General features: G+C 38.4%; 1 protein-coding gene and 1 long non-coding RNA gene across 23 annotated transcripts in view; one reads left to right on the top strand and one right to left on the bottom strand.

The window, feature by feature from the left end:
* The window catches only part of MBNL1 (muscleblind like splicing regulator 1), a 222,165-nt gene that overhangs the window by 20,266 nt on the left and 176,164 nt on the right, over positions 1-25,735 (top strand). For 5 of the 22 annotated variants that reach the window (XM_088839765.1, XM_088839740.1, XM_088839769.1 and 2 more), the window contains exon 1: positions 3,409-3,696. The exons of 3 other annotated variants lie outside the window; for them this stretch is intronic. The gene's annotated coding sequence lies outside the window, so the exon portion shown is untranslated. Of the gene's footprint in view, positions 1-3,387; positions 3,697-4,241; positions 4,371-4,406; positions 4,809-25,735 lie in introns of those variants that run through there. 14 more of the 22 variants (XM_055411431.2, XM_055411424.2, XM_088839721.1 and 11 more) reach the window with 13 other exon arrangements.
* On the bottom strand, positions 3,708-4,274 carry LOC129546519 (uncharacterized). Its single transcript, XR_008683899.2, has 2 exons — positions 4,029-4,274; positions 3,708-3,949 (listed from the first exon to the last, which is right to left on the bottom strand). It is a non-coding gene; the product is annotated as an uncharacterized LOC129546519 (long non-coding RNA).

Below are 25,735 nucleotides of genomic sequence, written 5' to 3'. Positions count from 1 at the left end.
AACAGCATTCCTAGATCTGTGATTCAAGACCTTTTCATATTTCAAGTTTAAAGAGCGTAACTACTAAGGGTATTTTCATTTAGATGATGAGTTGAGGGGGACGATGCAGAAAAAGCAAATAATATTTAGATGGCTGTGAGAGCTTACTGAGCTGTATATAAATATAGTGTGTATGACAAGAAACATACAATTTGTACACACACATTTACACAGTGCCATAAAGACTCCCACTTGAATGAAAAAGATAAATGCTACCGTTTCCTTTATCTATTTTATTGGCAAACCAGGTAGTTGATGTTATCTCTAAAAACCGTATTCCTTAACTATATTTCTACTGGGATTCATTGGTATAATTAAAACTTGAATGGCCTGAAATATTTCAGAAAACTGCAGTGAATATTATTTCCTTTATCTTAACATGTAGTTTTATTTCATCTAAAATTGTTCTCTAGAATTTTCCTCTCCACCCACAAATGACATTCTTTTTATACTTACAGATGCACTCACTCATGAGCCTATGGACTATAACTACACTTTATAGATGTAAGAGAAACCATAATGCTATCCTAGCACCGAGGGAATATGATTGGTATTCTAAATGGGGAACTATTTACTTTTTATTACTATAATGATTTTTTAATAATTTTCACAATTTGAAGTGTGGTTAGCATGCCACTGGTAGTGAAAGCTGGCAATGTGACTTAATATTTTTAACATATGATCTGGTGTTTGCTACAGTGCTTTGAAATGTTAAATGTCATTATTCATGTTTTGGTATTATCAATGACAATAAATTAAGCTAAACCAGTGGTAATGAAGTTTTATATCACAATTTATTTGGACTCACTTTGGAGTCCTGAGTTGACCACTGCTTTGTATGAGTTTTCTTAGCCACCCCTTTTTCCTTTACTAGTGTGAATAACATTTTTTTCCTCTTCTTTGTCATTTACTAGGATGTTTATTCTACTGCTCCTAACATTCAAGGGTCTTTCTTGTATTTCTTTGTATTCTGTGCAGTGGAGCAGAAAATTTGTCTCAGTTTCAATTTCTCTTTTGTTCCCAGAACTTCCCCCTCCTCCAGTGTTAGAGTGGAAAAATAGTTTCCCCTCTTGCACCATACACAGGTTCAAAGTCTTGTTTTTCCTCATGTTGCTTCAAACAGCAAATTTTCTAACCCACATGCAAAAAGAACACCAAAGCTCTGACTTGGAAGTCTGCAAGGGTCTGAGAACAATTGAAAAGAAGTTCCTACAACTGGGATTAGCCCTTAGCGGTTCACTGGTCATTCTGAGGAGAGGCGTGTGGAAGTCAACAAGGCCTCCAACCAGCTAGCACATGCACAGGTGGCCCAGCTCTGAAGTCAGTCTCTGTTGTCATGGAGAATGGAGGCAAAATTAAAAAGCAAGTAGCAAACAATCCAGTAGGTTAAGCCAGGGACTTGGGAGTCTCCCAAGGCTCCTCCCTTCCTCGTTCCCTGCATGAGTCATTTTTCCAGTCTGTCCACACCCATTCACCCTTCTTCCATCAGCCTCCACCCCACACTCCCATTCACTCTCCAAGCTGCTGCCACAGGATCCTTCTGAAATACAAGTCCAAATTCTACCTATCTCTCTGCTGATTAAACTCATTTAGATTATCACAGTTTTAGGACTAAAGCTGAGACTCCTTGGGTGAACACAGACCTACTTTTAGCTCACTTGCTGCCATTCTCCTACAAGTATCCAACTCACTTCCAACCCCAAGACTAGCAGTTCCATTGTGTTTGCCAGGCTCTTTTCCCACAGAACCTGGATTCACCTCTCTATTCATCTTGATAATTTCTATATCCCTTTTAAGGCACCTGTTAAAACAACCCCTCCAGGAAGCCTTCTTGACTCTACTTGAAAGCATCTTGGTCTTGCCTCCCATCATTTTAGCATTTATCCTTCAGCCAGAATTAATTAGTTTATTTGTCTTTTCCCCAGTCTCTTCCCTAGCAGAGGTATTATTCTTGAGGGGAGGGACTCTATGTTGTTATCCATTCTTGAACCTCTGGCATAGCAGGCTATTGATGTAGTTGTTGAATGCTGAATTAGAAGAAAGGAAGTCCTCATTGCTTGGGGTAGCTCCTAATTGGCAGATAGAGAATGCCCATCCCTGTCCTTTGAGAAAGTGTCGGTTTCCTTTTAAATTTGCTTCCACTGGGTGTGCACTTGGGTACTTTTTCATGATTAATACTGAGAAGCGGCACCATCTAATTAATTAATTTATTTGTTCTGGAAGGGAGCAGCGCACAGTATTAACTCAGTGTTTTGTGGATGTAGCCAAGGGTATAGAACTCAAGTCGTTGTTAATACCTCTAGAAGTAGTTTTGTACTTCAGCACCTTTCACGAAGCTTTTCATTCTCCTCAAGCCGTCCCCATCTTTAAAACAACCTAACAAACTTGTAGAAACATCATATGATAGGTAGCGTTTGCTCCTAAACTGTATTCAAAACATAGAATAAAGCTTAATTATAATCATCGTTGAATAAATTATCCCCTAAATCCTAAGTAAATTCTGCCCCCCAAATCTCTAAAACTTGATCACATCACAATAGTCAAGGATTCTTTCCGTTCAAAGTGAAGGCAAGTTAAATCTCATAACACCCAGTGAATTATGATTTAGGGCTGTGTTTTCTTTTGTTCCAGCAATAATATGACTTATTTGCCTTGGACGATTCCAGTATTTCAGAAAATGAATATTGCATAACGAAGGAGGAGTCTCTGCTTTCTATATATCATATAATGCAGAGTTGGGGTGAAAGGGGGTTTTACAGTCCCAATATTATTTACCAAGTAGGTGGGAAACTAGTATGTGAGTATTCGTGCTTGTGTGACAGTTTTACTGTAGAATTCCAAAACCGTGGACACCCTGTTCCTGGAGAAAGATACACACTGGCAGTCTTGCAGATGTTTTTCCCGTCTATGGGCCATCCAGGTTCGAAATCTGCGTGGTGCATTTTAAGGCGGCCAGTCCCACCAGCTCCTACTGTTTTATCCAGTTTTGGAGACTCACCTTCAGTCTAACCTTGCCGACGGCCTTACCAAGCCCCATCCACCCGCCGCTTTCAAAATCGAACCTATCTGTCTCCCCAGCCAGTCTCAAGGATCAGAAAGTAGCAGGGGTGCGTCCCGTGGGCACTAGAGCTCGGAGGTGGTTACAGTGTTGAACGTATAAGATGGAAGATACCACCGGGAGGCGGCGGGGATGCACCGCGCCAGCGCCGGCTCGGCTTTCCTTTCGCTTTCTGCGCCGATGGGCGAGTGGCACCCGCCACCCGCGGCGGACTCCTGTTAGGCTGCGGGGCGGCGAGGCGGCGGGGGCCTGAGCCGCCGGGCGGCGGAAAGTTGCAGAGCGTTTTTTTTTTTTCCTGTCGCCGCGTGCGTTCCGGGGCTCGCGGAGTCCGCCCAGGGCTTCCTGGTGGGGCTGGGCCGGCGGGGGAGGGGCCGCGCAGCAGCAGCGGAAACCAGAGCTCGGCGATAAGAGGCTGCACAGCGACATGCAACAGTCTTTTCACTGCAGCTGAATGAGTTGTGGCGCTCACAATGCTCCCGTGACCGGGAACTGACAAGTTCAATTTGAAATCGCGGGCCTCTTGGAATCATGACTCCCACAATGCCTTGGGCACTCGCTCGGCAGTCTGGCTGCCTCTGAGGGGGGGAAAAATGTGAGAGGTAAGTTTCCATTTTCTCAGTTTGCTCGCGCTGCTCTGCTGCTCTGCATTGTTCGTACTCTTTCGGGACTGTACATGGCTGAAGGAGGAAGTGAAAGGAGGCTGGGGCCGGCTCACCGCGCTGGATGGTTTCCGATCACACACCAGCTCGAGCTCGAGGGACAGCGGGAGGTTGCAGCTGCAGCCCAGCTCCGAGGAGCCCTTCCCCGGGCTCTGCGGACACTGTCAGCCCTGCCGGCTTCCCACTTGGCAGCCTAAAACAAAGAAAGAGAAAGAAAGAAAAGGGGGGGGGGGAGGGCGGTAAAAGAAACAGGTGCGTGGAAGTGTACTTACAACTTAACTGCCTTTGTCGGGGGAGGGGGGAGATGCGAGTCCATCAGACGCGAGCCACGGTTTCTCCCTAGAGGTCCCGCATCCCTGTTCCCGAGGCTGCCATCCAGCCCGGTTTTCATCTGGGCCAAATATGTGCACGCAAAGGTTAATTCTCTGCCTGCTACCCATAAATTACGCATGACATGTTTAGCTGGCCTTCCTTATATGGAGAGTGCTGTATTTCAGTCCAGTTTGCCTTTTGCCAAGTTTTCAGGGCGGAAGACGCCCTGCATGAGAGGGCTCCTGTTTTTTTTTTTTTTTTTCCATCGTTTTGTAGTGCGTCACTCAAAAACTGTAAGAAAAGTAAGTATAGACGCTCTCTGGGTGGAGCCGCAGTTGGTTGATTGAATTGCTTTCATGAAAGGTTGAAAAGAATGAAGAGTAGTTAGGACTTGGGTTCTGTTTTTTTTTTTTTAGACAAAAGCTGGACAAATATGTAGCGCGCCCCCTCCCTCCCCTTCTCTCTCTTTTTTTTAAACGGAGCCGGAATCTGTTATTGGTAGTAATGTGTCATGTGAGAATACTTCGATTCCGGAGCCTGTAAGGCGAGCAGGTATATGGTGGAGTTTATGCTTGCCCGTCTCACAGTACTTTACAACTAGCGTGGTGGAGCTAGAAGAGTAATTGTGTTCTTCGGTTTCTCCCGGGCCGGGGGGAATATGCGGCTGCAAGGATTCTGTGGTGTATTTCCGAGCAGTGTGCTTCCCTAGGATTAAGACTGAATAAGAAGCTGCCAGCAAGGTTATTTGCCGCTGCCTTTACTTTTGTATCTACCAGCCCAGGCACAAGCCCAGAGCAAATGGATGGTAAACTCTGCTATACTCGGAGGAATTTCTTAAGCAAATTAATCCACCGAGAGAGAAGTCATAATTAATGCCTTTGGATTTGCAGGCCCTCCGCAATGTGCTTTGAAATACTACACCCGTGGACGCGGTGTTCCTCCCTCCTGGGTTTGAACACAGTGTCTGTTTATACACGGAAGGTTTTTAGTACATAACTATTCTATACCAGGCTAAGTGATCCACTCCCTGTTATCTCTTTGGGTTGCTGAGAGCGTTGGTGTTTCTCCCTGTCTTGCTGTTGAGATAAAGTATTATCTCTGAGACAAGTTAAAATGAAAGTTCAAGGACTGTAAAACTCACCCTAGGAATACTTAGCTCAATACTTAGAATGGCTCTGATGCGGTGCTCTAGCTAGAGACACTGAATAGTTATTTTGTAGCCAGTGAAAGCACAATGTTGTCACTTGTATTTTCGCTTTCTTAAAGTTGGTGACAACTGCAACTAAAAACTGTTTTTTTTTTTAGGAAGACTTCAGCATTCTGATCTTCATCAATGTTGCATGGGGGTGAATTTTTTTTTTTTTTGATTACTTAGTGTGTTGTTAGGCCTTCTTTCAAAAGATAGACATAGCTTTTAGTTTTATTTAATGGGGGGTTTCCTCACAAAAGTGGCCTTTTGTGTTTTAAGGAACAGGTTGGGTCAGCACCAGAAAACCTGTTCATCCAACTGTCTATAATTACAGTGTCACTTAAGACGGAATAATCAGGTTTTATTATGATGATGAGACTCAGAAAACCTCACATATGCCTGGTTTAATTTTTTTTTTCCTCATGGAACTAAGATAAAATTTGTGTGCAGATACACATCTAGTGTGATTCTCTTATGCAGCCATGCCAACAGATTCCAAAGTGTTTTATGCTTTGAGATATTATTGCTTGTGTTTACATTTCCACATTTGGGGCAAACTTAGGCTCCAAGTTGAATTCATTAAATTTTGATTCCAACATTCTGTTCTTCCTCTGGGCACAGAATTCCTATGATATGAAACACTGGATTCTGTTCCAGAACAAGAACAGAGTATCCCAAAGTTTCTCCTGGGATGGGGGTGGGGAAGGGAGTAAAGTTGTATTTCTGACTGAAGATGAGTGTATTACTTTGTTATATAAAATTTCCGATCTTTTTTGTAAACAAAAAAAATTGCCCTTGCATTTATCATTGTCACCATACATTAGGCCTGTATTTGATATATCTATTTATGGAAACAGAATAGCCTTCCTGAACCTTCTGGCTTTCTGCTTGGTGATGGGAAGATGCGGAGGTGAGAGACTATCTCATATCTTGCTTAGAAGAAGCTGAAAAGAATAGGTGATTGGAGTTTCTTGTACTCTGAGGCGTCCGAGTGGCCAGTAGATATGAAGATCAGGGAAGCAGTTGAAGGAAATGAAATACAGTCATTTAAATATTTGGCTCAATAGAAAATCCCAACAGCAATAGCAATAACAGAGGATGTTACATAGGAAAATTTTAAAACATGAACTTTTAGGCCACAAAGCTTAGTAGCCACTGGTCAGTGTGACTATTGAGCCTTTGAAATGTGGTTGTCTGGATTGAAGTTTGTTCTAAGTGATGTTGAACACTTTGTACAAAGGAAAGGATGTAAAATACCTGATAATATTTTCATAGTGATAACATGTTGCAGTGATAATATTTTGGATATATTAGTTTCAGTAGACTATGTTGTTAGATTAATTTTACCTGTTTCTTTTCATTTTCTTTTTTTAAAATATGGCTACTTGGGACTTCCCTGGTGGTTCAGGGGTTAGGACTCTGTACTTCCACTGCAGGGCATGGGGGTTTGATCCCTGGTCAGGATCCCATGTGCTTTGCAGCGTGGTCAAAAAAAAAAAAAAAGTAGAAAGAAACTATGGCGACTAGAAACTTACAATAACAGATGTGGCATGCATTGTATTTCTATTGGACAGAGCTAATTTAGAATAAAGCAATAAAGCAGTATTCTGGGAGAAAGCCTAATAGAATTTACTGGTCAAAACACAATAAAAGGGATTTTCATTTTCACAGGCTAAAGAAGTTTATTAAACATAGGAATACTTCATCTTTCTTACCCATTGTAACTAAAATTTGAGAAAACACACCACCTAACATCTATTTTTATTTCCTCAAAACTACTGTTTAGTTTAGAGATTTAATGGTGAGGTAGTAATAGCAGAGAAAAGGCTTATAATTAGGGGATGAGTCTTAACACCTCTCAAAGGCCAGAATAGAGTATGATTGCTAGTTGGGAACATTTTAGAGACTCTATAGTTATCATTGTCCCGAAGTTACCAAACACAAACGAGTCACTGAAATTTATTTTAAAATAGAGTTTTCAGTAAATAGCAATTATCTTCAAATGCTTAATATATATTTTCCTTTGCTATGACTTTCCTTCCTTAGAAAATAAAACCACCTAATCAATCCAAACAACTCCTGACCGTATGTTAATCAAAGATTAATAAATTCACAAGAAGGAAAGACTTTCACCTGTAGGGAAGTGGGCATTGTTTTGAATACTAGGAAATGTAAGAATACAATTCTTTGGTGATGTTTTGGGCTTTGAAGAATTCCTGTACACGGAGACATTGTCTTTATAATTTGAACACATTCTTGAGAAAGCATCTGACTGGTAAACAAAGCACAATGGCATAGGTCCTGGAAACATTCCTCTCAGATATTTTCATAACTGAAGTACATTTTGTCATGCACAGTGAGTGTTAAACTGAAAAAAATTTATCCATATAACATAAGCATACTTTTATTTACTTGAAGGATACAAAATATATGAGACAGGTTGGAGCCTATGGGTTCTTCTTTGCTGGGGGTGAGGGTGCAGATTTTATGGAGAATCTCAGAAGAGTTACCTCCCGACTTGGTGCCATCTTGAATCTGTCTCCCACCACACGAAGCATAACTGCCATTAGTGTCAATGCATGTGGAGCCTTCGGGGAACAATGATCCCCATTAACTTTGTAGATCGTTTCTGATGAGTCATGGAGCAGATTCACTAATGCTTGGAGAACTATTGATTGCAAAGCAGAGGATTTAAGAAGAGCTATTGACATAGGGCACTAATAAGTCTCTTGACATATTTTGTATTTTTAGAGTTGAGGTAGGGAACTTGGGATTTATGTCGTGCTTTCATATTATAAAAAATATGCATTTATATAAGCATTACAGCTATATCCTTGAAAGAACCTTTAACAAATAATGAGGTAATAGCTTTCTGCATATTATTATTAGTCTTTTAATGATTTCATTACGTTTCTTTCAGATAACTACTCATTTTTTCTGAAAGGCATCTTATTACCTCTGCCTACGACATATATAAAAATGAAAAACCTTTGACGTATATTACAGTATGAGCATTATGTATTTGGTACTTTTCCCACTATTTTTGAGATCTTATCCTCAGTTTCAGTGATGATCTTTTGTTACAGAGTTCAGGATATATTAACCTCAAGATGAAATGTAGCCATACTGGATAGAGTGGAAAATTACATTCCCACTGTGATCAATTATTTTTTAAAAAATGAAGATGTTTCTGAAATAAGTGTCATGCTTCAAATAGTGTATATGCTCTAAAAGAAAAACTATCATCTCTTTGGACAGTTGTTTTAAGAAATTGAGAGTTGCATCTTTAAATACCCAAAGAGGTGAATAATAGCTAATAAGGTGAATAGTCCCATCAAGTGAGGGTAATATTTGTGTGTGAGTGTATATATATGAATACAAAACTGTTCCCAAGGCAATGCCAATTTATTCAAACATCTAGTTATTAAGTAACATAATGTTATTAAAAAGAATTGTAGTAAATTCTATGTAATCCAAAGGCTGTGTCCATGTATATATCAAATCCATTCTATTCTGTCTCTAGCTGAGTTCACAAAATGATATTCTCCAAAGGATTCTTAAAAAAATCTGTCTTGACATTGGACCTTTATTATATTTTCCACTTTTAAAATAGTTGAACTATTATTTAATTCATAGTTCATATAATTACTAGTGAACTTGTTTTAAAGAGCTAACAAGATTCTCAGATTGTGGAAACACAATCATGTGAAATAAACATTACATGCTGATTTTAGATATTTTATTTTGTAAAGTTGATTCATAGGAAAATATATATTGTGGCAAAAATAGCAAGCTAGGTTCAGCTTTACCAAACTTAATCAAGGTACACCTTGTCTTCAAAGAGGTGGCAGTCTTGTAGGGGAAGTTAAGAGTTTTGAAAATAACTGTAAAGTGCAAACTGGTATTTCATAAACAGTGGCTAGGTAACATTGTATGGAAGTTGAGATAAGGAAAGGTAAGTTGAGATAAGGAAAGCTCTGACCAACACATGTAATAAATATAACAGTTCTAATGCATAAATAGTGGAAAACAAAAAATATTCTTCATTTTTTGATATTATAGAAATATTATTTTGTTAAAGCAGCATTAATTATATCTATTCAGTGATGTTTCCATATTATCATGTGTTTATATTTAACATCTAGGCATGATTTTCATGCATATTCTAGTTCATTTTGCTGGTAGAAATATATATTTTTCAGACGTCCTATGGTTAAAGTATTGATCGCTTTGGCATTAGCACTACTGTTAAATACCATGAGATACCAGTTTTTGAAGCTACCAAATAATTACAAATGTATCAGAAAACCAAAGTGGGTAACCAGGGTAAACAGTGCATAGAAAATTTGTTCAAGGGAAAAGCTGGGTTAAAAGTAAACTGATAATTACAAGGTCATTTGCTTAAAAAAAAAGATCCATATATTAAAGTTAAGCAGTGAAAGTGTTACTAAAATGTACCAAAAAAGAAGTGATTTCATTTAGGGAAAGAGAATGTTTTATACTCAATGAAGCAATGAGAGAAATATATATTAGCAAGGAGGTTTTAATCAGAGACAGCCAGAGTATCCAGTTTAATGTGACATTAAATAGGAAAGTGAAGAAATAAAAACAAGATATGGATGATGATTTCAGGCACTGGTAGAAGTGTCACAATTGTGAATACAGTTTTGTGGGTTTTTAAAAGTAGTTCAAAAATATTATACGTATGTGGTTGTGGAAGACGTGGTAACATTGTGTATACTTACTGTACTCAAAATTCCTCCTTACTAACATTTGTCTACAATGATTATAACTGAATAGACTCTTCTAGAAAATTGGAAAACGTGTGGTTACAATAGTATATGCAGTGGGAGTGTGAGGAAATCAAAATGGTGAAAGACTTTACAGTTTAATAGTCAAAACACGTCCAAAGCAGGATAAATAACAAGAATGCCAAATGAGGCATTAAGAAGTCCATATTCATATTTAGAACATCATTAAAGGTACTTCTTGATCTTAAAACTTAAAAACTATTCACAGCTTATTGTATCCAGAAAATTTAAAATTTAATCAGGTCATATATCCAGCAATCTGTTTATCAACGTTGTTGATCATAGTAATAATGATAAGTTAGCATTCTATTTGTTTCTGTCTTACCTGATTACAAGAAGAGAATTACCTTTACAATGACCTTTTAGCACTCTATGTGGATGGCTCCCCTTATCCTAGTAGAAAGATAGTCTGGGATGGGATGGTGATAATCAAGGTGACCACAGATATACTAGGAGAGCAGATGGCCTGCTATCTGGTGGAAAAAGCTCTGAACCACTAAGTGACTTTGCAACTCAGTGTTCTAACACAGACTCCTTCATTAGTATTTCTGTTTACTAAATTTTAGTTCAAAAAAGCCGTCCTATGAAATATCAGTTTCTGTGAGTACTGTATCTACATTTGTTTTGAAAGTCCAGTGCAGGTAGAACCAGAGCCCATTTGGGGATACATGTTTTGAAAAGTGATGCACTTTATAAATACACGAGGTGATACTGATGTTATTATTATCATTTACAAGTTACTATATTTCTATATATTTATTATACTTTGTCTATATCTTGAAAGGAGTAATAGACTTGTGAGATGGGGCACAAAAATCTCACAGTGTATGGATTTTATTTTACCAAACCAGATGTGACTAGGTATGTGGACTGGGAAAAAAACATTCACTCTTTCTGTTGTTTGATTTCTATATCTGTAAAGTTATGAGCATGTTAATAATAGTTAATAATGTAAGTGCCATTTGCTATATATTTCTTTACAAAATATCTCATTTAATCTTTGTGACAGATGTAAAATGCGCCTTTTGACTTTGAAAGGTGACTAGCATGACTGGTAAACACTTTTTGTCATTCTCAGAGTTGTGAGACTTTTTTTTTTAAACTCCAATTCCATATTTTTAACCTTTTTTTTTTTGTCTTGCTTGCCATCATTACAAAGAATGGTGATGAGGATAATAATAATAGCTTTAACAATGATCACTAACAGCTTGGACTACTTACTCTGTTCCAGGGTAAGGTGTATGCATTAATTTACATACTCCTCAGAACAACCCTATGAGATGGATACTATCTCCATTTCACAGGGGAAACTGAGGCACAAAGTTAACTGCCCCTGCTTTCTTAACTAGGAAGTGGCACAACAGGGAGTTGAACCAAGGTAGTCCAGTTCTAGGGTTGTGAAAGAATAAAATCAAAATTTTAAAAGATACTTGGGTACTGATAGGAGATTGAGACCATAGACATTTGGAATAATCCACAAGAGTAACTCTTGCTACAGCATTTAAGGAGACTGTGGAAGAATGGATAGGAGGTTAAGAGGAGAAAGATAAAGGGTTTGGGGAGGGGCAGTTAATAGGGAAGAAGAAATAAGGAATCAGGGGAGAATGGGAGTTTGGGGCTCCACTCTGGAGGACACTAAGGACCAGGTAGGAAGTTCAGGGCACAGTGGGAACATTAGGAGACATTTGCTTTAGTAAGTAATGTACAGGTGTTGTGTTTTAGTGACATTTTTTAGAGGGAGAGTAGGACATACATAGGGTAAAATGGAAATTGTTGGCTAGAGATGAGGGACTGGAAAAGGACAATAACAAGGTAATGAAAGGACATGTGTTCAGGGGGAAAAGTCACAGGCTTCAGGTCCACAGGATGTAGCAACCAATTAGATGTGGATATTAAGGTGATGGGAGATATTAAAAATGATTTAAGGAGTATAGTAAGAATTTTTTAAACTTTTCATCCAAAATCCCTTATTTAAAACTTTGTTAATGTTATCCCTGTTCATCATATTGTTCCATGTGAGCTCTTTTCATATAAAGAACTATATTTTAAAACATCAGAGAACACTTAAAATTATATTTTATCTGGGACTGTAACTTGGTTAGGTGGAAGATACCTGTTACATTCTTAAAAACAGTTCATTTCTGTGTCAAACTCCTTTAAAACACAGGAGCGAGTCAGTTAGAGAATGGTATTTAAATTCTTTATCCCAAATTGGTCATTCTAAAGTAAGCGTCATTTCATCTTAGGGGTATGTTGTTGTTTTCTGGGAAATGTCTTATTGACGGCTAGGCGGTTCTGGTCCCTTTAAAGTTCATGCAGAACACTGGTGTAAATGATCCCCAGTGATAAACCAGGTGGCAGATAGATACATGATAAAACAAGTTTGCAATGTGCTCAATGTGGCTGACATTTATACTTCTCAGACATTGCTATTTTAGGGAAGGTATCAATGGTACTCTCTTTCCTGGAAATAAAGATCCTTAATAATCAGACACCCTTATAAACAGAATGATTTACATAGGGAAATAAACAAGCAGTTGCATTGAGTTAGCAGTTACCTGGAGTTGGGAGGATAGTTATATTTCAAACAGAATAGAAAGCTTTACAGGAGTACCCGTAGGCCTTTTTATATAAGGCACTTACGTGCTTTTTATAAGTAAGTGGCTTAAGAGTTTAAGTTGAGCATGTCAGAGCAATGACTGTATTTAATATACATAGAGAAATTCTCATGAAATCAAGAGTTTCCAAGAGAAAGATTGCATTTATAAATACTTATCACTTAATTTATTTAGATAGTCTATGTCCACAGAAAATAATTTTTAAATTGCACTGTGTATGTCTTTAACTTGTAGAGCTAGAGAAAATAATGTTAACAGTGTTTCCATTTTGCCTTTTGTTTATGTGCCTTTTAGTATTATGTGAAAACCACACTTAGAACGTGTCTTTTTCTATTATTAGACTTTTTTTTTGCCCCATCTGGTTTTGGCTGTGTGCTGTAAAGATCTGGTAAAAATCTATTTTTGTTGAATTATTAGATAACGCTTAGAAAATGTTCATTTCAAAGCAAATAAGATTAAATAGTACTAAGATTAGAAATTCTTCTTTGCCTTCCCAATTCATGGGCCAATCTTAACTAGTAAATTTACTCCAAATTAATTTGAGCTGTTATTTGAATTTCATTGCTCAAAAAGTTCACGAAAAGCTGCATTGTCAACTTAGTGGCATTCAGATAAGGCAATTGGTCTTAAATAATTGGTCTCACATACCTTATCCAGAAGACTTTGAAAGATTGGATGAGCATAGCAAAAGTGAACAACTGGGAATACAAGCAGATCTTTAACCCAGCTGTGGAACCTCTCTGAGGTATTTCCAGATAGGACCGTTCTGAAAATTAATTAGAAATATCCAGAACAATAGTGGAGATTATTGAAAAAAATTGAATTCTGCATAATTCTTTCAGAAGGACCACATTTACTGAAAATTGCACATGGGAAATGACTCTCCCAGAGAAATATATTAATGGTTGGAGGACTGGATTTTGAAAGTAAATATTGTTTTGAAAGCAGTTAATATAGAGACTATGGTGTCTGTTTTTCACTAATGGATTAAAGTTTACTCTGTGCTGAGGTCTTTTCACTTAAAAAACTATTTTTCTATGTTAATAATAAGGCAGTATAGGGAAATCATTCTTTATGTTCTGCTAAATAATCAATTAATGAACATTTGCTGAGAACCTATTAGAAGTAAAGGATTTTAGTAGGTCAGGAGAGAAGGTCCCAAAGGAGAATTACATAGGTTTTATTATTCTTTGACATATGATTGAGTTGGGGAGAAAGACATGAGAAGTTAACAGTACAATCAGTGTTGACTCCATACCAAAGGAGGAAATTAAAAGAGGGAAGTTCTTGCGGAACTGAGTGGTTAGGGTGTAGAACCACTACACCCTCTGTGAAGAAGGACACCTGACATAGGCTGAAGATTAAGCAATCTTTTCAGAAAATGGAGGGAAAAGGTATGAAGAGAATGAGGCTAGCTTCCATATTTGAGCATCTTCTGTATATGAGATGGTCTTTCCAGAAAAGAACCTGCTCACAGCACTGCACAGTTAGGGAACAGACTTGTGTGGTAGGAACCACCATCCTCTTGATAGAGTTGAGGAAACTAAGGCTCAGAGAGGTTAACTTACATGTCAAAATTCACACAGCCTGATGAGTAGTTGAAATGAAGCCAGGTATTTCTTCACTTCTGAACTAACATTCTGTCTCCCCTTTATGATTCTGCTGACAATGAATGTGATATAGTTATGATACAGTAATTTTAAACTTTGCCCATAGAATTGACATGACTCAGGAAGGTATAAATTTAATTTAAAAGGCTGGCTAATACATATCATTCTTTTGCTTTGACATTGGATTATTAATACAAATGGCATAGAGTTTGCCCAACTGTTTGTAATCATTGCTTTTTAGGTTTGTAAAAAACAAAGCAAAGCAAAACACACCAGACCTCCTGTCTTTAGCAGATATGGTAAAGGCATGCAGCAGCAGTGTGACCCATTATAACATTGCATTTGGCCCATCTGGGATCCTCCCAGAGGAAGCTTTGCAAAGATAATATACTTTCACACCAGTAACATGATGCTATAAAATTTTCACCAAGAAGTGATAGGTCTAGCTCCAGAGTACATGCTAAATTTGTTTATCAAGCTGAAACTAATACTTTGGCCACCTGATGCAAAGAGCCGACTCATTGGAAAAGACCCTGATGCTGGGAAGGATTGAGGGCAGGAGAAGGGGACGACAGAGGATGAGATGGTTGGATGGCATCAGCGACTTGATGGACATGAGTTTGAGCAAATTTCAGGAGAGTGAAGGAGAGGGAAGCCTGCAGTCCATGGGGTCCCAAAGAGTCGGAAATGACTTACTGACTGAACAAGATGGGCATTTTATGTTTTCATGTTGCATCATCTTCACACAATAATCTGCGCTCTTTGTCCCTATGTGGCAGAGCTTATGAAATTAAAAAAAGGTAAACGATTAATTGAAGACTTGTTCTCTTGGAGCTAGTCTCTTGCTAAAAATTTCCTCTCTTCATGAGCTATTTTAAACATACACCAAATAAAATTATGTTTTGTTTAGGGAAGGAACATGAACTGTATGCTATTGCTTTTCGCCGCAAAGGAAAGCACTTATATTAGAAAATATCTGTTGAGTGTAGTTGTACGTGTGCCATCTCTCATGCTTTATCCACCTATCAGAGGATAAAGATGTGAGTAAGGTGTATCCTCTTCTCAGAGTAGTTTCAGTGTAGTGATGGAAATATTCACAAGTAATGTATGGGCAAAACAAAGTGGGCATGGAGGAGCCAAGAATAGGCTGCTTGTGGGCAGAGTGTGGAATTTGCCTAAAACCATCCAGTAGACACATTAACTCTTTACATACTTTGTATATTAAAGAGAAGACAAAAAAATCAAACCATAATTTGTTAAAATTACATGATTCAGTACTTAAGCTATTTTCTTTCTGTTTAAGTATTTGATAAATAAGCATGACCCAAATGTAGGGTAGACAGATGACCAGACAGAAGAGATTAATTTATTTCAGACGTCAGCATTTTTATAGAAAGGTGGGGACGTTTAATTCATCTGAAGCTTCTTCATACTAACTCCTGATTAGGAGATGAAGACACTCAGTATTGACCTTCAGGTTTCAGAGACTGAAACTTTTGTGTTAACAGAAAAAAAAAAAAATCCTTAAGAGAGAGATATGCTTTAGGTGTTAACTAATTTAACTTCAGTGACAGGTTTTAGATATATGAGCCTTTTTTCCCTTTGACTTTTCTTTGTGTGCAGAAAATAAAGCTGTATTTTGTAGGCTAGCTTCCAAACTCTCAAATGGTGAAAGTGCAACTGTGCATGAGTTCTATAAGGCCCCATTCAGCTGTGAGGTGTTTGTTACTTGTTTCCAGGATTTATTCTGTGTTCTAGGTTAGAAACCAGGATTTTTATTCTGTTGCTTGCCATTCATCATTTGCAATCGTAAACATTTATTTAAGCCCCCTGCCGAAAAAGCTTCATGATAAGATTTTTGGTTGAAATTTTCAAGAGAAATAAGAAATGCGGGTTCTGCTTTTCTGAAATTTATGGCCCAAAGGAAAAGCTCCATCCATTGCAAAATAATGAAAACACAACAAGAACTACAAAAGACCAGACCTTCAGCAGTTGTAATCATTATAAAAAAGCTTCTTATTTCGTAGGCACTTATTCATTTACTTATGTGACTGTACAAAGTTGTTGCACAGCACTGTGAGATTTATGCATGTCTGGCTGTCTCTGGTTCACAGGTGAGAAAATGGAGGCTCAGCAAGGCTCAGGTCACACAATTTGCTCAGGGGCCATGTAGTAATGTACTGTGTGTGCTGAGCTCTCAACCCAGTTCTGCTGTTGGTTTGCCTGACTGTTTCCATCAAGATGGCACGACTTGAGTCAACAAGCACTCACAGCAGTGTACACTTGAGGCCCAGTCCAGGTTAGTTCTGCAGAGACTTAATGGAGGAGTCAGGCTGTGAAAGGTGGGTTTTGAATCATTGTGGTCATAAAACAGCAGAGACCAAGGAGTGGACTTTGACGTTTCCCTGGCTTGTAAAGGAGGGCAGTATCGAATGGCCTAATCTGCCAGGGTGGCTTGCTCAGTATTAGTTCTACTCACACCTAATACCCTCTGCTCCAGCACTTGCCAAGATCAGCAAAATCTACTTTTAGACTCAAAATCATTACCACCTGTGAGTTTCAGGTGTCACTTCTGAATGACATAGCATTCTGCCAATTGCTCCTGTGGATGGCTTGAAGTGGCACAGTTTGAGAAATGTCTTGAGTCCGTAGAACAGTGTTGCAAATGCTCTTATAATTTAGTCAACTACATTATTGAAGGCATTAGGGTAGTTCAGTTCATTTCTCCCGTCATTTAAAAATAGAAATCTGTTGCTGCTGCTGCTGCTGCTAAGTCGCTTCAGTCATGTCTGACTCTGTGCGACCCCATAGATGGCAGCCCACTAGGCTCACCCATCCCTGGGATTCTCCAGGCAAGAACACTGGAGTGGGTTGCCATTTCTTTCTCCAATGTGTGAAAGTGAAAAGTGAAGTCACTCAGTCGTGTCTGACTTTTAGTGACCCCATGGACTGCAGCCTACCAGGCTCCTCCGTCCATGGGATTTTCTAGGCAAGAGTACTGCAGTGGCTTGCCATTGCCTTCTCCGTAGAAATCTGTTACCAACATTAAAATAAACATTTCACTGAGAATGGGTATTCATGGAGATTTTGGATGAACTTTACTCACTTTCCCCCATCTCTAGCAGAGTAATTAGGATATGTCTGTGAGTGTGTGATGTGTACAGATACATATGTTATATCCTATTTACATGAATATTCCATAAAGGACTATGAAGTAAGTAGTCCATAGGTTATAGATGAAAATGAAACAAAGTAAATTCATGAAACTAAGGGATGCATTCACCAATAGGGTCACCAAATTTGTTCTGACGTATATTTAATTAAAGGCAAAAGAAGAGAGTGGCAGAGGATGAGACAGTTATATAGCATCACCAGCTCAGTGGATATGAACTTGAGCAAACTCTGGGTGATAGTGGAGGACAGGGAAGCCTGGCATGCTGCAGTCCCTGGGGTCGCAAAGAATCAGGCATGACTTAGCAACTGAACAGTAGCAACCATACAACGATATTGCACTGATTATAAGTAGGATTTGTGAAAATACAGTATGCCAAAGACAAAAGAAAAGATACTCTAATATACATGTGTAAATCTAAATTTATTATTACTAATAGTTATTAAGGCCTGAGATCAAATAATTGATAGATATTAAGAATCTTAGTCCCTCTGTCTTAGTGAATTGATTTCTATTGCTTTTTTCCTCTACTGGTGTTAGACTTTATCCTGTTTACACAGTAACAATTTTCTGGTAAATGACCTGGCATTAATGGATTTAAAAAATATTTTCCCTTCATGTACCAGGAATTCTCGGGCATATTTTTTAAGATAAATATTCTATGCTAATATACTAATTTTTTGGCACGAAAATTAGCACCTATATCTCAGTTCAATAGTTCTGTGATAAATGAAATGTAATTAAACATTCAGATTCTGCAACATGCACTTAAATATTAATTTGGATTCTTTTATGTTTTAGGCACTGTGCTAGGCATTGAATACATAATGGTTAACATAAACAGATGCAATTATAAAATTTAGACATCTCTCAAATTTCAAATTGGCCGTTGCAGAAATAATGATGTATTATTATATTTCTTGTTGCCACAGAATTTAAATAATCTTGTTTATGGAATTTAAATAATCTTTTCTGTAATTAAAAAGGTATTATTTGTAGATGGCAGTAAATATTTATTTTAAAGCCTCTATCAGTGTTAGGTTTACTGTGAATAAGTAAAGTGTTCTATTTTCATGTAAGGAAGGTGCCATTTTATGCTTAGAATGACTGCTTTCCAAGTAAGCAAGAGAAGTAGCATCACAAAGAAAGAAGAAAAGGAAAACTCAGTTTTGAGTGGCAGCAAAATATTGTAGAGTTTAAAAGGTCAGGCTAGTACAGGAGGCTCCAGTTTTGCCACTTAATATCATGCAGAATGTTGTGACAGCCAGGGCTGATACAGCTGAAAATATCTGCAGCCTTGGAAGCCTTGTAAGTTTCAGAAGGTTATTTTGGCATCATAGTAGAAACATTGATTCACAGGGAAGGTCAAACTGGACAGCCAGGCAGGAAGATAGGTTGCTGAACCCAACAGTTGTAGATTTTAGAATAGTTGTCAACTGCAAAAACCGGGTATTCTAATTTGCTGTGGCCACTTATCATTGAAATATTTACAGAGGAACAAGTTTTACTTGATGGGAGGGTTCTGATTTCTCTTTTGTAAAACTTTCTAAGTATTACATCTGCAACTTACCTGATACCAGGGCATTTGTTAAAATAATTTTATTTATGTGTAATGTGTACTCCATCAAAAAAAAAGGATGTTAGTTGCCTTACTGTGCTAAGTACACATCAAATAAGACTATGAAAAAGACAAACCAGAAGGAAAAGAAATGAAACAAGTACTTGAGATGAAATTGAGAACTGAATTTATCTCTCGGCTTTCTGGAGACTAAAGCAAAAGCTTTAGGAAGTAGAAAAATCCCAAGTTTATTTGTTAAGATCTCTTTTTATTCCATGTACAGTCTTATTCTTAGCCCTTAGGGTATTTAGTTAAATATTCTGACTCTGCCCTTGAGTGAAATCTTGGAATGGATGGATTCCAAATAATTAAGAAATGAAGGCTGAATTCTTCATTCTGGCCTTCAAGGCCCTTACTGGTTTGGTTCCAGCCCCAGATTCCAGCATTATCTCCTGCCAGCCCCATTGTACATGGTACTCCACACCGACCAGTACCTCCAGCGTTCACGTTCTGTGCTTTCTACTGTCCCAGCCTTTGTTCCTTGTATTCCTGCAGCCTGGAGTGCCATTCCTTTTTGTATCCAACCAAATGAAACCCATCCTTCCAGGCCCATTTGAGATGTCTTATCCATCAAGAAACCACCCCTGACTCTTTTAGTCACCAGGCCTTATTGTTATCTCTCAGCACTTTCTTTCTTCAGTTCAGTTCAGTTCAGTTCAGTCGCTCAGTCGTGTCCGACTCTCCGCGACCCCATGAATCACAGCACGCCAGGCCTCCCTGTCCATCACCAACTCCCGGAGTACATTCAAACTCATGTCCACAGAGTCGGTGATGCCATCCAGCCATCTCATTCTCCGTCGTCCCCTTCTCCTCCCGCCCCCAACCTTTCCCAGCATCAGAGTCTTTTCCAGTGAGTCAACTCGTCGCATGAGGTGGCCAAAGTATTGCAGTTTCAGCTTTAGCATCAGTCCCTCCAATGAACATCCAGGATTGATCTCCTTTAGAATGGACTGGTTGGATCTCCTTGCAGTATAAGGGACTCTCAAGAGTCTTCTCCAACACCACAGTTCAAAAGCATCGATTCTTCGGCGATCAGCTTCCTTCACAGTCCAACTCTCACATCCATACATGACCACGGGAAAAACCATTGCCTTGACTAGACGGACCTTGGTTGGCAAAGTAATGTCTCTGCTTTTTAATATACTATCTAGGTTGGTCATAACTTTCCTTCCAAGGAGCAAGCGTCTTTTAATTTCATGGCTGCAATCAGCATCCGCAGTGATTTTGGAGCCCAAAAAAATAAAGTCTGACACTGTTTCCACTGTTTTTCCATCTATTTCCCATGAAGTGATGGGACCAGATGCCATGATCTTTGTTTTCTGAATGTTGAGCTTCAAGCCAACCTTTTCACTCTCCTCTTTCACTTTCATCAAGAGGCTTTTGAGTTCCTCTTCACTTTCTGCCATAAGGGTAGTGTCATCTGCATATCTGAGGTTATTGATATTTCTCCCAGCAATCTTGATTCCAGCTTGTGCTTCTTCCAGCCCAGCGTTCCTCATGATGTACTCTGCATATAAGTTAAATAAGCAAGGTGACAATATACAGCCTTGACATACTCCTTTTCCTATTTGGAACCAGTCTGTTGTTCCATGTCCGGTTCTAACTGTTGCTTCCTGACCTGCATACAGGTTTCTCAAGAGGCAGGTTAGGTGGTCTGGGATTCCCATCTCTTTCAGAATGTAATATTACAGTAATCCAGGCCTATGCCCCAACCAGTAATGCTGAAGAAGCTGAAGTTAATCGGTTCTATGAAGACCTACAAGACCTTTTAGAACTAACACCCAAAAAAGATGTCCTTTTCATTCTAGGGGACTGGAATGCAAAAGTAGGAAGTCAAGAAACACCTGGAGTAACTGGCAAATTTGGCCTTGGAGCACGGAATGAAGCAGGGCAAAGGCTAATAGAGTTTTGTCAAGAGAACGCACTGGTCATAGCAAACACCCTCTTCCAACAACACAAGAGAAGACTCTACACATGGACATCACCAGATGGTCAACACCGAAATCAGATTGATTATATTCTTTGCAACCAAAGATGGAGAAGCTGTATACAGTTAGCGAAAACAAGACCAGGAGCTGACTGTGGCTCAGATCATGAACTCCTTATTGCGAAGTTCAGACTTAAATTGAAGAAAGTAGGGAAAACCACTAGACCATTCAGATATGACCTCAATCAAATCCCTTATGGTTATACAGTGGAAGTGAGAAATAGATTTAAGGGACTAGATCTGATTGATAGAGTGCCTGATGAACTCTGGACGGAGGTTCGTGACATTGTACAGGAGACAGGGACCAAGACCATCCCCATGGAAAAGAAATGCAAAAGAGCGAAATGGCTGTCTGAGGAGGCCTTACAAATAGCTGTAAAAAGAAGAGAGGAGAAAAGCAAAGGAGAAAAGGAAAGATATAAGCATCTGAATGCAGAGTTCCAAAGAATAGCAAGGAGAGATAAGAAAGCCTTCCTCAGTGATCAATGCAAAGAAATAGAGGAAAACAACAGAATAGGAAAAACAAGAGACCTCTTCAAGAAAATTAGAGATTCCAAGGGAACATTTCATGCAAAGATGGGCTCGATAAAGGACAGAAATGGTATGGACCTAACAGAAGCAGAAGATATTAAGAAGAGGTGGCAGGAATACACAGAAGAACTGTACAAAAAAGATCTTCACTACCAAGATAGTCACGATAACGTGATCACTGACCTAGAGCCAGACATCTTGGAATGTGAAGTCAAGTGGGCCTTAGAAAGCATCACTATGAACAAAGCTAGTGGAGGTGATGGAATTCCAGTTGAGCTATTTCAAGTCTTGAAAGATGATGCTGTGAAAGTGCTGCACTCAATATGCCAGCAGATTTGGAAAACTCAGCAGTGGCCACAGGACTGGAAGAGGTCAGTCTTCATTCCAATCCCAAAGAAAGGCAATGCCAAAGAATGCTCAAACTACCGGACAATTGCACTCATCTCACACGCTAGTAAAGTCATGCTCAAAATTCTCCAAGCCAGGCTTCAGCAGTATGTAAACCGTGAACTCCCAGATGTTCAAGCAGGTTTTAGAAAAGGCAGAGGCACCAGAGATCAAATTGCCAACATCCGCTGGATCATGGAGAAAGCAAGAGAGTTCCAGAAAAACATCTATTTCTGCTTCATTGACTATGCCAAAGCCTTTGACTGTGTGGATCACTTTCTTTCTTATGTGTGATTATTTGTGTATTAATTTGATGTCCCCAGTAAAGCAATAAACTCTTCAAAGTTGGATCCATGTAGTCCCCCTAGATCTGGGCTACATATACGGGATCATCCATAAACTGTTTAATATAATCAGTGTGTATATACTGTTTTGCCTATGTATTGTTTATCCTTAATATAGTTATTCATTTAGTAAGGATATTGTGTATGTTGGATATATTTGGATTTCTTTAAATAAAACGTTTTTTTCCTAGGAAAGTAGAGAAGAAAAGAGAACTTTAAAAAAAGCACTATTAGAGGAGTAGACACCTGCAGTTTTTGCCAAAGGAGATAATTTTGAGGCAGTGGAGCTGAGATTGTAATTTTTAAAGTTGTTTCGATTTGGGGTTTTCTTATTAGAAAACAACTTAATATTTACCTTTTTTTTTGTTCCATAAGGTAACTAATTACTAGAGAACAGCTTTGTTACATGTAAAGAGAAGTATCACTTATGCCATTCCAGACCGTCAGTGCTTTCTCTCTAGTATACTTTTCTACGTTTTAACAGCTGTCGAAAAATCTCTCTGCTTCTGCATTGCTTAGAAGTGTTTCAGACTTCCCTGCTTTTCAAACACTGTTTTAGTGGCTGATACAGATCAGTCTTCCTGTAAGCATACTTGCTTTGCGTATATTCAGTTGTGTTGCTTTTAGAACAGTCTTCCCTTTTCCTTATGCAGAAGGTTTCTGTTGATAGATTTTAAGTCCTCAAAAGCTCTGAAGGAAAGGTATGCTCTTCTTGCTCAGAAAGCAGACAGATGAAAATAAAATCATGCCCAAAGATTCTTTTCCTTAATAACTCATCTTTCAATCATTTACTGAGTATTTAGGACAGGGAGGCCTGGTGTGCTGTGATTCATGGGGTCGCAAAGAGTCGGTCACGACTGACCGACTGAACTGAACTGAATGTATTAATTGGGCTTCCCTGGTGGCTCAGAGGTAAAGAATATAACCTGCAATGCAGGAAACTTCGGTTCAGTTCCTGGGTCAGGAAGTTCCCCTGGAGAACTTCAGTATCCTTGGGCTTCCTAGGTAGCTCAAACAGTTAAGAATTTGCCTGTAATGTGGGAGCCCCGGGTTCGATTCCTGGGTTGGGAAGATCCCGGGAGGAGAGCATGGCCGTCCACTCCAGTATTCTTGCGTGGAGAATTCCTGTGGACAGAGGAGTCTGGCATGGGATTGCAAAAGAGTTGGACATGACTTAGCAACTAAACAGCAATGTGTTAATTACTAGATTAAGACTAACTAGCAGTCCTAACAAGAAACTGATAAGAGGTAGTGTGTAATTCTCCCATTTCTAAGTACACATATTAGTGTTAAGTGTATACCCCATGGACATACAACGAAAAGAGCATTTTTCTCTCAGCTCTGTGAAGGGGGCCATCTTATCTCCTTCAGACTCTGCACACAGGCTTGCTCCTTCACTTACCTCTCAGAGCAAATCACTAAGGATGTAGTAATTAGAGCTTACAAATTTAATCACTTTTATGGAACTTCTTCTAAAGATGAGATTCTTCAATAAAATAGACATTTTATATATCTTTGTTTCATGGAATTTGACAAGTTAGAGCTAATATTTTATATCATCTTAGATGAGCAAATTGAATTATGAATTATCATAGTTAGAAATATATAGCAATGGCAAGCCACTCCAGTACGGTTGCCTAGAAAATCCCATGGACGGAGGAGCCTGGTAGGCTGCAGTCCCTGGGGTCGCTACGAGTCAGACATGACTGAGCGACTTCACTTTCACTTTTCACTTTCACACATTGGAGAAGGAAATGGCAACCCACTCCAGTGTTCTTGCCTGGAGAATCCCAGGGACAGGGGAGCCTGGTGGGCTGCCGTCTGTGGGGTCACACAGAGTCGGACACAACTGAAGTTACTTAGCAGCAGCAGTAGCAGCAGTAGTCATGGCCACTGTACCATACCTGACTCTACACCCAATCTCTCTGGGTTTTTTTTTTTTTTTGCTTCTATTGTATTTAAGGTTGTTGTCATTTCTACGAAGATTGGTATTAAATTGCCAGCATGTGTTGTGATTGAAATTTTAAGTTTTAAATCAGAAGACCTGATTTTGGATCCTGATTGTTCTGTTCAGTTAGCTTTGGAGGCTTCGGTGAGTCAGTCACTTAATCATACCAGCCTTAATTTATTTGTTCACAAATGAACAAGAGTCACGAGGAACAAATGGTAAAATTTAGATGAAAGTAAATTGTATACCAGTGAATCAAATATTATCTGCTATTGTTGAGTAATAATAGAATGTATGAGTTCTGGGGGAAAAGTAAATTTTTCTAAGTGGCTCCTGTAGTCAAACGTTTTATTAAAGAACAAGATGAACATCTTGCAGATATTATATTAAATCAAGAAGAAATGGAGCACAGGCCAACTTCTCAAGAAGTTAATCTCTCCAGGAGTTATTAATGAAGAAACACAGTTTGTAGTTTTGTTGAAAGAAGCTTAAAGTCTTATTTAATTCTTTTTCCCTCCGTTAACTTTAATACAGAGGTTTTACTTGAATTTAAAGAAAGAGCCAGGTGTTAGTTATGTATGAAGAGCATGATTTGACTAATTCCTATGTAAAGCTTCTCTTTATTTTTTGGATATACACACACATACATACATGCATATCTACACTCCCATACATACATTACATTTTATTTCTTATTATCTATATTATTAATAATTTTATCAATTGTAGTAATTAAGTGCTTAATTGTTTTTTCTTTTTGCAAAGTAATTTTACTATCTGGAGCTTAAATATCTCTGTCTCTATTTATTTTATATATTTGTGTATATATGTTTATATTTCTTTATGTATATACATATTTGACATTTTAATGATAGAAAGATATGGGAAGTTTTAAGATTACCAAGTAATTATTTTTTTGAATTTATTCAATATACTCTTTCAGATATACTGGGGGACTTTTTATTTTTTTACAGATTAAGTAGCTTTTATATGGTGTGAACTCTTGAGAAGAACTGAAACATAAGAGGTTTGCGACACAGTAGGATGTTATGAGTAGTGTCTGAGATGATGTGGAGGGGCATGTATGGTGTCTGATTTAAAATAATATTTTAAAAAATGATTGTAACAGTCCCTTATAAGCAGAATCTAAAAGGAAATGATACAAAATTGGTCCATTTGGTGGTGTAACCTCAAAGGTCATTCTGTTGAGAGAGGGACAGACATCTGTGGCTTGTGTATAAGTCTTTTATTTACTCTGATATAAAATCACCCTTGCATACAAGTTTCCAGTTGCCAACGATGTTCTGAAAATAACGAAATATTTTAAAATAAACCTTCAGCTATGACATTGAAAAAAATGAATATAACAGAACTTTGCATAACATTTTGCAGGCATGTCAATTTTCTAAAGTAGTTAATAGAATATAATCAAAAAGCATGTCAGCAAATCTC

This window comes from Moschus berezovskii, chromosome 1 (assembly GCF_049115385.1).
Source record: "Moschus berezovskii isolate FMDL1 chromosome 1, NW_MosBer_1.0, whole genome shotgun sequence".
In the NCBI taxonomy this organism is placed as follows: Eukaryota; Metazoa; Chordata; class Mammalia; order Artiodactyla; family Moschidae; genus Moschus; species Moschus berezovskii.
This window is presented reverse-complemented; position numbering and strand designations above follow the sequence as displayed.